The sequence below is a fragment of the Agelaius tricolor genome, unplaced genomic scaffold (genome assembly GCF_023055355.1).
Source record: "Agelaius tricolor isolate 1412-34295 unplaced genomic scaffold, bAgeTri1.0.p SCAF_3, whole genome shotgun sequence".
NCBI classification, from domain to species: domain Eukaryota; kingdom Metazoa; phylum Chordata; class Aves; order Passeriformes; family Icteridae; genus Agelaius; species Agelaius tricolor.
Window position 1 is genome coordinate 14,773,677 of NW_027269263.1, and position 10,590 is coordinate 14,784,266.

Genomic DNA, 10,590 nt, shown 5'->3' on the forward strand with positions numbered 1-10,590 from the left:
AAGCTCCAGTTTGGGTTTTATCAGAGCATGCTCTGCATCTAGAATCTGAGACAAGATTCTGTTCTAGGCTACATTCCTGGCACTGAGATTGGTACAGTTGCACAGTAACATTTTGCCTAGTCTATAAACACCAGCTTAAAATCTCTCCTTTCCTGGCATCAAAACAAGTAATTTGATAAAAGCAGCTTTCCTTCAAGCAATTTTTTTCCTGATGAATGTAACACTAATCAAATGCATTTCACCAAAATACTTGGGAATTTGAAAGAAAAAACAGAGCAACAAAATTAATTAGCAGGTCTGACTCACCTACATGCTTTATTGATGTCAACTGACAAGACTCCGGTCCAGAAGTAAAGAAATAAAAATTAAAAAGGAATTTAAATTAATTGAAAATATTAAAATGCACGTCTGCAGAAACATTACGTATAATTGGAAGTTTATTTCAAACATATTACTTGCTGCTAGTTAATTACTGTTGCAAAGCATATTTTAAAGGTTCAAAGTGCTAAGAACTGCCAGAACTGGCAGCATCTGCTCCTGTAGGAAGTTGATAAGACAGGGTTTTTTTACACACATGATATTTTCTTCTGCTTTCCAAACTAGCTGCATAAAATAGGACCTATTCTTAGAAGCTCTCATCTGAAAATCAGCTGAAAGTTCCACCCCAAACCACAATAGTGGAATTAATGGATATTTCACCCCTCTAATACCTAAAATACTGGCAATACAAAAGAAGTCAGATCACAGTGAAAAATTCCCTTATTCCTCCATAATTAATATTACTAAACAAAATAAACTAGAGATACAATTTTTTTTAAAAGTGCTGATTATCTAAACTTGTTTTTTTCTCCAGTTTTTTTTTTTTTATCTGACACTGTGTACACAGCAGAATTGCTTTCAATTTGCATAAAATACCATAAGAAAAAGCTTAGTCATTTAACACCCTGAAGGCAGCATAGAACAGAAAACCAACAGGGTTTTCACCAAGACAAAAAGCAAGGCAGATATATTTAATATTCTCCCTCATTTTTTCTGATGAGCAGCTCAGCAGTGTACAGTGCCTTTAAATGAAAGCTGTGCTGTAATATTTATTTTTTCTTTAAAATGTGTACACACTGATTTCATTCCATAGCCCAAATAATTTCCCACATCTCTAGTGCTGTCAGTATATTTATAAATCTAATAGTTGATTATGGAAAAGTCACAAACTTCCAGAAGTAACACAATCCTATTTCTTTCATGCCTCAGACTCTATAGGGAGAGTGGGACAAAAATTGCATGTGCACAGAAAAGACTTGTATATTCATGAGGAGCTATCATACATATTAAACAGGAGAGTGCTCCTCAGAGGCTGAAACACCCCAGGTGAGAGGAATTTAAAAACCAAGGATCCTGCCTGGTTTGCTTTACATTTTGCTAGGAAGAAATATAGAAAATAACAGAGTTTATTAAAGTATTTGGAGCACCCCTCTCCTGTTTTTCTCACATGCTCTGTTGGGTTTTGTAATTCAAAGTAATAGCTCTCATAGAAAACTAAAGAGCATAAAGAAGAAACTTTCCAAATTGTTTCTGAAGGAGTAACAATTTTAAAATAACTATGGTATTATGAGAATTAAACGTTCCTTAAGATACCTATGAAGAATGCAGGAAAGCAATAAGTTACTATTGCATAACTTTAATTAACCTTACTTTTTTTTAATACCAAAAGGGTACTAAAGATGAGATTTTCAGAAATATTCTTTAGGCAACAACTGTTTTGTCATCTAAAACATTCTGGGTGTTACACTAGCATTTAAATTTTCTTGGTAAAAACAGCTTTATTTCTGTAACAAACATACTTTTTCCATCTAATTCTAATAATTTATTTTGTGACTGCTTAGAGCAATGAACCTAACAACATAATTCACAGTATTTTAAGAAATACTGTCATAAAATACCACCAGATTGTCCCTAAAAAGTCATCACAGTCATCCTATGATGTAGTCAAGGTGCTGTTGCACAGTGCAGGACATTTTGTGATTGTGGCCTACTTGTCACTAAAATTGGAACTATATTTATCTGTCTGCTGAATCCCATGGGAAGAAGTGCTGGATGAGGGGTCTGGCAGGACTTCTTTAAGGAGAGACCTGTTCTGGAGGAAACTGAGCAGGGGACAAACAGACCCCTCAGGGGTGGTGCAGGGCACTTGAACCATGGCCAAGGTGGGCCTAAGGACAAAGGGACTGGAAGATGAAGGGCTGCACTCATTTGGCTACAGAAAAAGGTAAATTTGCCAGTCCTTAATCCCTTGGGGTAGGAGACTGTTCAGTGGCTGTGGCTGCATTTCTGCTGCAGTGTTGTTGCAAAGTATTTTACCCCACTCTCCTGATTCTGTTCCTGCCACCATTTTGCCTTTTTATAAATCAACGGATGCACTAGGCAATAATCCTGGGGAGGAAAACAGAAAAAGTGACTACTGAAGAAATTGTTAGAAGCAATTCACGTTTATTTTCAGCTCAGCAGGGTAGCAGGTTCACTCCTTGGCAGCTATTTACGCAGCAACATAACACTAGGAGCCGTGCTCCAGTTTTCTCCAGGTACAAACATAAACCACAGAAGAATTTAGGTTAGAAAGGTCCTATGGACATCATCTGATCACTTGCAAAAATAGGCCAGCTTCAAACTTCAGGCTAGCTTTCAGCCTTGGTGCATGTCACCAGTGTCACAAAAGAGGGAAATAAACTCAGAGCTTGTGTGAGCTCACAGATTACAAGCTCACCTCTCCCTAGGACTTCAGAACAGCAGTGCTCAAGTACCTCTGAAAACGACTGAGAGACTCCAAGAAATCTCTCCTCCCCCTTCTCCTCACTTTGAAGACTGTCCGTCTCTAGGGGAGGGCTATGAATGTGAACATCACCAGACTGATCCTGAATGGAGCCAGGAGCAGCACTCAGACCTCCTGTGGAAGCTGCGTTCATTCCTTGCAGTGCAGCAGGTGGCACAGGAGCAAGGAGCACAGCACTTCTCAGAGAAACTTCACAGGAATCAGACCTTAGCACAGCTGTCCAAAGAATACTTCCTCAGACAAGGTCCACAGAGGTCACTGAGCAGATTTCTCACAGATCCATGGGGCAGGGACTTGAAAGCTGGAAGCATGGATGGCACCATTCAGCAGAACAGCACGGTTCTGTACAGGGCTGGTGGACTCGACCCTGTGGGAGACAGAGCACACAAGCAGGGCAACACCACAGAGGGATACCCACTTTGGCAGGGGGAAGAACATCTCACATCTTTGGAGGGAAGAGACCAGCTGCAGTTAGACTTCATGAGCTGATGTCAGGGAGGATCCATCCTGGGACACTTGTGATGCCTGGAGCTCAATGTGAGACTGCAGTTCACCAGTCTCACACTGGGCTCTCCATTTCCTATCACTACAGAGATAAATGTTCTGTTCCACGAGGGACTTTTTGCTGTTCTACTAAAGGCATTTGGGACAGAAAGTATAAAGTATCTCAGTTAAAGTATTCAGTTAAAATCATCTCTATGCATGTGTGAAAGGTGGAAGCCTCTGCTTCATTAAGGTTATCCAATCAAGGTCTCGTTCAGTGCAAAAGAGCATAATGAGGACAAAATTATGAAAGAGAAATCCACAGACACAAACATTCAAGAAATAACAGACAAAACTGCAAAGACCAAAAGTCTTCAGCTACTAATTGATGGGCCATCAAAAGCCTCCAGGCACAGCTTTGGACAGGAGCACTCTGGGCTTTGTGATAGATAAGAAAGTTGGGATGAAAGTGAAGCAGGAGGATTTGAGTACATTCAAAGAGGGCCTCTGTAAAACTTGTTGAGGAACTTTTAGGGGACAAGGAGGAAAGAGAGGTGAGGAGGTGAAGCAAGGGATGGGTTTGAGCCTCTGGAAGCAGGTGATGATTGCAGGCACAATCACTGTGTCACAATCCTTTGCTTGCATGTATGCTGTCTCCTGTGGGACCTACAGACAGGAATGTAGCAGCTGTGTCCATTAGCCTGGGACAGAGACTCCCAGGCCTACGTGCACCTCACTGGGCTCTGGCAGATGGGCAGGAGGAAGCCCTTAACTGCATGGCCCTTAGCCATGGCCACTCTGAACATCCCTTAGCAGCCGTGTTCATTGCTGGCTGACTTCTGTTGAATACCAGGAGACTTTTCATGGCAGAGGGGGAAATAATCTAAAATTCAGGTGTTTTATCTAAGAGTACAAAGGAAGCACCATACTCTCTTTTCATCACTCACTTCTGAGCTGTCTTCCCAGGCCCAGTCCCCATGGGTCTCCCTCTGTAAACCAATCCAGTGGGATTTGGTGTGTAGTACCTGGAAGAAGTCCTAGGAGGGATGGAAAGGCAGAGAGATCAGTAGACTCAGAGAAACCAGGTCAAGTCATGGGTTTTGAAGGGTAAAGAAAGAAGCACTGTGTGAGAGACAAAACTTTGGGTCTATTTTTGAATGTGAGCACCTATTCCCTTCCTTCCTACAGGGACCTGCTTTGTGAGACTTGGCATTTCAGAGTGCCAGGCAGCTTCCCCAGCTGTGGGTTCTGAGGGCTGAACTCATGACAAACAAAACTCAGCTGAGTCAGTCAGAAACAAACAAATCTCTCTTGCAAAGTATCTAAGGGAAAGCCTTGTCTTTGCCAATGCAAAGGAGGTGGCGGGTGGGTTCCAGGAGCCTTTTACACTCTCCCTTCCTCCCAGAGGGAAGGAGCTGCCAGAACTGTGCCTGGAACTTGCTCCCACTTTGTCCTGCCCTTGCCCCTGCAAAGGCAGCCACCGTTTCACTGGTATTGCTGGTCACCAGGAGATGAGCTCCCTGTGCCCAGCAGGATTCCTGGCTGGAATTCCAGCCCTTCTTCTCCTTGGAGAAGGAGTAACACCTGCCTCTGTAGGTCACCCACTGCTCAGGGCAGCATGGACATGGGCAGCCTGAAAAAGAATCATACATGTCTCTTCCCACTCAGAGTCATGCCTAGTTCCTTACAAACACTTTTCACAAAGGCGTTCTTTCAGAAGATTATTCTCCCCAGTTACAATGATGCCATCCCTGGAGCTCTTCTGAGACTGGGAAAGAATCAGAGTCTCTGAAGGAATCTGTGAAGGGCATCCATTATCCAAATGGAAATAGGCATGAGAGCAAGTCTTTTTTTAAAGATAAGAGGTCCACGTTCTTCTTGGACCAATGAGCAGATTTCAAGAGCTCTGCTGTGCTCCCTGACAAAGTTCTACAGACAAATGAAGTATTTTCAGTGAAGGAGATTTATTTACCCTTGGTAATAAAATGCCCTGTTATTCCCAGCAATGCCATGAAGAGGATCCCTTCTGCAAAGAATCACTGCAACAATCCAGCAGGTAGTAGATTGTTGCAGCCTGAATTGCTGCTAGTAAAGTCCAGGGTAAAGAAGCAAAAAGGGCCTTTGCATAATATCCACAGATGTTTAATTCAGCCACACAGGGTGAGATGTTCAGAGTCCCAGAGCACCCACATGTTGAGAGTCCAGGTTCCTCTCTGTCCCCAGAGGGCCAGGCTGACCCATGCTCTCAGGCAGTACCAGGATGATGGCCAACAGGGGAATAGGAGGGAGTGGCTCAGGAACATAGGAACAGACATAGGAACAGGGGAGGGAGGCAGTGGGGTCTTAACAGCTTTTTGAGACGAGATTCTTGTGCCTCCTTAATTTTGGGGATGCTCCCCAGGACCTCCACAGTAGATGAAACAGAAGAACCTAACAAGAAGAAAAAGAACATAAATGTGAGAAAGGTAAGGTTTTCTTTAATGGGACCAGCTCTAAAAATACAATTCATGTCAAACTGCAGTGTCAGTTTACCTCAAGCCTGCGCTCATGTCAGAGTCCAACAATGTCTGACAGGGATCTTTTTGATATTCCACACATCGATAATTTAACCTTTAATTACAAATTTGCTTATTTGAAGATGTGATGTTTTGTGAGATTCTGATTTAGCAGAATCAACCACAGCTATGTGTTGGAAGTACAATAAAAGAGCAAACTAACAGAATGTAGCAATTTCAATAAAGACATGAATCACCATACAAATGTGATTCTTACTGACAGAATTTATATGTTCACCATTGCAACACTGGCTAGCACCAGGAAGAAATATGTATCAGGCTAATCAAGCTATATATATGTATACACACTGCCCCATTGCTGGTCTGGTTAACTTAGAAAGACATTCACACTTTTTTATTAACTCATGAATAAAAATTCACACAGCCAGCTGATATAATCAGCTGATCCACTCAACTGATACAAATGTTAATCAAAAAAATTCAGTCACAGCATATTTCATCAGTACATTGCACTTTCCTTTGAGAGTTCCTCCCTTGAGACTTACCCCATTATAGGGGCTTATTGATCAATCACAACTCAGCTTTCCATCTGAAGGGAAGTCCAAATACCATGAGTGTTTTGATATAGCACCAACAGAAGTTCTCAGATCACTCTGTTGGAGCTGCAAATCTGCAGCTTTAACCTGCCTTCAACTGCCCATCCTGCCCAATCTCAAACAGCAGGACAGAAAGGAAAACTTAGCATATAAATGCACATCTCTAATTCAGATACGAAATCTGCTAGACTGCTTATTTACTAATGCATGTATCTTTTCCATTATTAACAGACTTTACCTTTACTCTTGATGTCCCTATTCCCCTCTGTTCTTTGTATTCACTGTTGCTTGGCACTTCTGTGTTTCACATTCAGAGAGAAGTGCTCCTTTTTATCCGTCACATGCTTTTAAGTGTTGCTTTTTTAAACTTTGCTTTACTTGGAATTTAGAAGTCCCAGCTGCCACAAAGCCTGTGGATGTGGATCTGGATTTCCCTGAGTGTCGATTGAGCTTTCCTCACAGCACTTTGGAATAATTTCTAATGACAGAGCATATTATTAGCAGAAAAGTAATATACATAAGGAATGATGTCATACATCAGCTTTTTGGAATACAAAATGGTTTAAGCAATGACAATAGCTCACAAAGAGGTCGATCTTTGGTGATTAAACTGCTGCTCTGATGGATGCTCCATAAATCATTGAGGGAAACTTGCTTTGAAGGGGAGTAAAGTCATCTAGCATTCTTCACATCCCATAAATAAGCAATTAGGCTTGACCAAGATGAAAAAGGTGAGAAATTAAATTTCCTTACTTAGCAAACAGGTAATTCTAGTGGGATAATTTACAGATTACATTTCTCTTTCACTGCAAGCACCATCAATGAAAGCAATGCAGGTACGTTTCATCTGTATCAACATCCTTAATTATATCCATTTATTTATTTATATTAACAACACAGCAAAACACAAGAGTTTGTGAACTGGGACAAGAAAATTGAGGGGGGTTACCTTAACTCCACAGGAGGAAGCTGAAATGTAACAGTAGAACAGGTGGTGCCTGTGTCCTATTCTCCATATGTGACTCTGCGGGGTGGCAAAGCAACCATTCTGCCTGAAACAGGGCAACTGCAAGATGAGAAATAATTATTGTGGTGACCCACACAGGAAACTTGAATTCTTCCACTCCAGAACAAAGCTCTACCATTTCAGACTTGTAGTGACAACCATGGCAACCTGTTCCTGACATGGTTGCACCAAACTCTGAGGTATTTCTAATATCACGTTCATGGAGCAAGAGAATATATTGAAAAAGTTCAATTTGTGGAATCCATTACTAAAATCATATGCTTGTACTGCCAGCCCTTTTCCGCAACAACAGTTTCACTGACCTCTCTACCAGTATCAGCCTTTCCAATCAACTCTTTGATTTGTGTAGAAAAAAGTTGCTCACATTTGCTTAAGGCTAGGTCAGGACTTCAGACAGAAAACAGAAACTATAGTATCTTCAGAACAGAAGACTTCATGAAAAATTAATTTTGTTAATTCTGAGAATTATTAAAATCTGAAAATATAATTCTATTAAAATTTGTGTGATTATTTTTACTTTATAGGCTACCAGGAACATACATGCTTAATTTTCAAACATATAAATATTTTCTACCCCTTTGTTTAAGTTCCTTTACCTTATTTTTCTTCTTATACTCCATTTGTTTTTAAAAACACAGAGAAGAACTGGCAGTAATCATGAGATGCTGGAGTTCCTGAAAAGAAGGGAAAGATACAAAAACAAAATCACAATCAAGCCTGATCTTTAAGAGAAAAGACTTAGGTCTGCTCAGGAGTCTGTGTTCACGGGAAAAATCCCATGGCAGAGAGTCCAGTAGAGAAGATGGGACTGGTTTTCAAGGATCTGCTCCACTGAACTCAACAATGGTCTGTCCTAAAAAAGCAGGATACAAAACAAACGTGGCAGCAAATGTCTTCAAGAAGACAGGGAACTACAGGACTGTCAGCCTGACATGAGGAACTGACATTTTAAAATAAATCGTTACAATAAACCTTTAGCTACTGAAAGGAACTCCTTGGCCTTGGACAGGTTGCTCTGTCTTGTGCTGTGTGGCCTAATAAGGTCTGAAGGAGATTTTTCACATCCCAAGACCTCCTCCTCCCTCCCTCACTCCACTTTGTGTGGTGAGTGGTTTAAGGGGCTGGCAGGTCCACACCAGCTTCAGGGACAGTCCTGTAGGAGTGAGCTGCAGGATGCTGTTGACCCATTTTCATAGAATAATTCTGTGACTTTTGATATTTCAAACTCATCCAGACAGGGTAGTGATTCATGGGGCAAAACAAGCTAGTACAGTTCTTCCTAGAATCAATTGTGCACACAGCAGAAATCATACAAAGGATGAGCACTGACTGAACACAGAACTTTAGCCCTGTTTTACAAGTTTGTGGCTCGTTGTAGGCAGACTTTTGATGTAAACATCAGACTTTTCCCACTTGCCAGCAAGCTGGATCTAAATTCTGCCCCTACATTCCTGATTTCTTCCCTGTGCTGCTGCAACTGATTGTATATTCTATAAAAAAATTTAAATACAGAATGCAGGATTTAATTCAATAATATCAATAAAATGAATAATTCAGTGTAAGAGATTAAGCAACTACACTTATTAAACCTAACTCATCAAACTAAATGCTCTTCTCCAGCCTGGAGCTGAAGTACATTTATTCCAAAAATACACATTCAAAAAAAACCCTTTGATCACAGACAATTCAACTTGTATCTAGCTCATCTTTTTTTCCCACAAATTGTAAACCACAGTAAATCCACACTTTGAAAAGGTAACAGCAGCTCACAGAAAATGCTTTTTCTGAGGATATTCATTTAAACCAGGCAGGAAACATCAGCTTGTCTTGAAGACGGGCTGAAGTCAAGAGTTGAGAGCTGCAGCTCAGCTGTGGACATGCTATTGGTGTAAAGAAAAAAGCAACAATTGACCATGACCAGGCTCAGGCATAAATATCTAATTGCTCTCATTCTTGTTGCAATGATTCAGGTGGAAAGTTAAGAGATTTCTCCAGTGGCAACAGCTCTGCTATAGCCTTTCCACATCAAAATATTTTCTTCTTACCTATCCAAGCATCGTCCTTCACCTCCATGTACTGAATTTTGAAGAACTAATCACAGGAAGCTGATCAAATAAAAAAATATTTCTGCAAGGTCATATGGGAGTTGAGCACCTCCACTTCATTACAGTCACCCAATCAAGGTCCATTTAAATGCATAAGAGCATAATAAGCTACAGAGACAGAAACCTGGTGCACATAAAATAACAGAGGGAGTATTTTCCACATAATATCAGAGGATGGATGTGAAATTCTGCATTGTTTTATTTCTGAAACTGTTGTACATGAAAAGATTAGCAAAATGAAAAATCAAAACAGGCAATTTGTCTTTCATCCCTTCATGATTTATTTTGGGTTTAACATCAGCATGAACAATTCCTCTCGATGATCCTCGTGGATCCCTTCCAACTCAGGGGCACTCTATGACTCCGTGATTCCATGAAGGAAAATGCCCCTTGCAGAAGCGGGGGGGGGAGGCTGTTCAAAAAGAAGGCAAGAGGAAAACGCTAACTCACCTCCTCCTTTTATCATAGATAGAAAGACCTGTTAAACCATCCAAAAATATGAGAGTAACATGAAACTTATGTGAAAAAAGTGGCCTTTTTATATGTCTTGGACAGTTGGGGGGGATGTGTGTGGATTATTGCTATTTCTTGATGGTGCAGCACCTGCTATAAATGAAACCACAAGCTGTAGGAGGTAGCACATAAACCAGTGCACTCTCACATTCTCATGACTAAACCAAAGCCCTCACCAAAAATACAATTCTGTGAATTCAGAAAAGCAAGAGTACTGCAGTACTTCTCTTCCATGTGGCTGAAGAAGAGTCCTTTGCAACATGCCCACTGTAGCACAAAGATTTTGCAGTTCAAAGACTTTCAAAGTTCATATTGCTCATATGTGGTTTAAAAAATTCCAAGCATGGTGAAGCCAAATCATACCAGGAAAAGTTAATATCTGTGCCTCTTGTCTGTTGTCACTTTTTTCACTCTCTGCCTGGTCTGGACAGGATTTCCTCATCCTTAGGAGATCCATTGGATCTTATTCAGTCTCTCACTGAAAAGGTGATCAGATGCCTGAAGAAGACAGGTAGGAGATAAAGCT

At 40.9% G+C, this 10,590-nt stretch overlaps 1 pseudogene; it reads right to left on the reverse strand.

Annotated features, from left to right (window-relative positions):
- Positions 1 to 3,031: 3,031 nt before the first annotated feature.
- On the reverse strand, positions 3,032 to 7,278 carry LOC139587626 (killer cell lectin-like receptor subfamily G member 1; annotated as a pseudogene).
- Between the last annotated feature and the right edge of the window lie 3,312 nt (positions 7,279 to 10,590).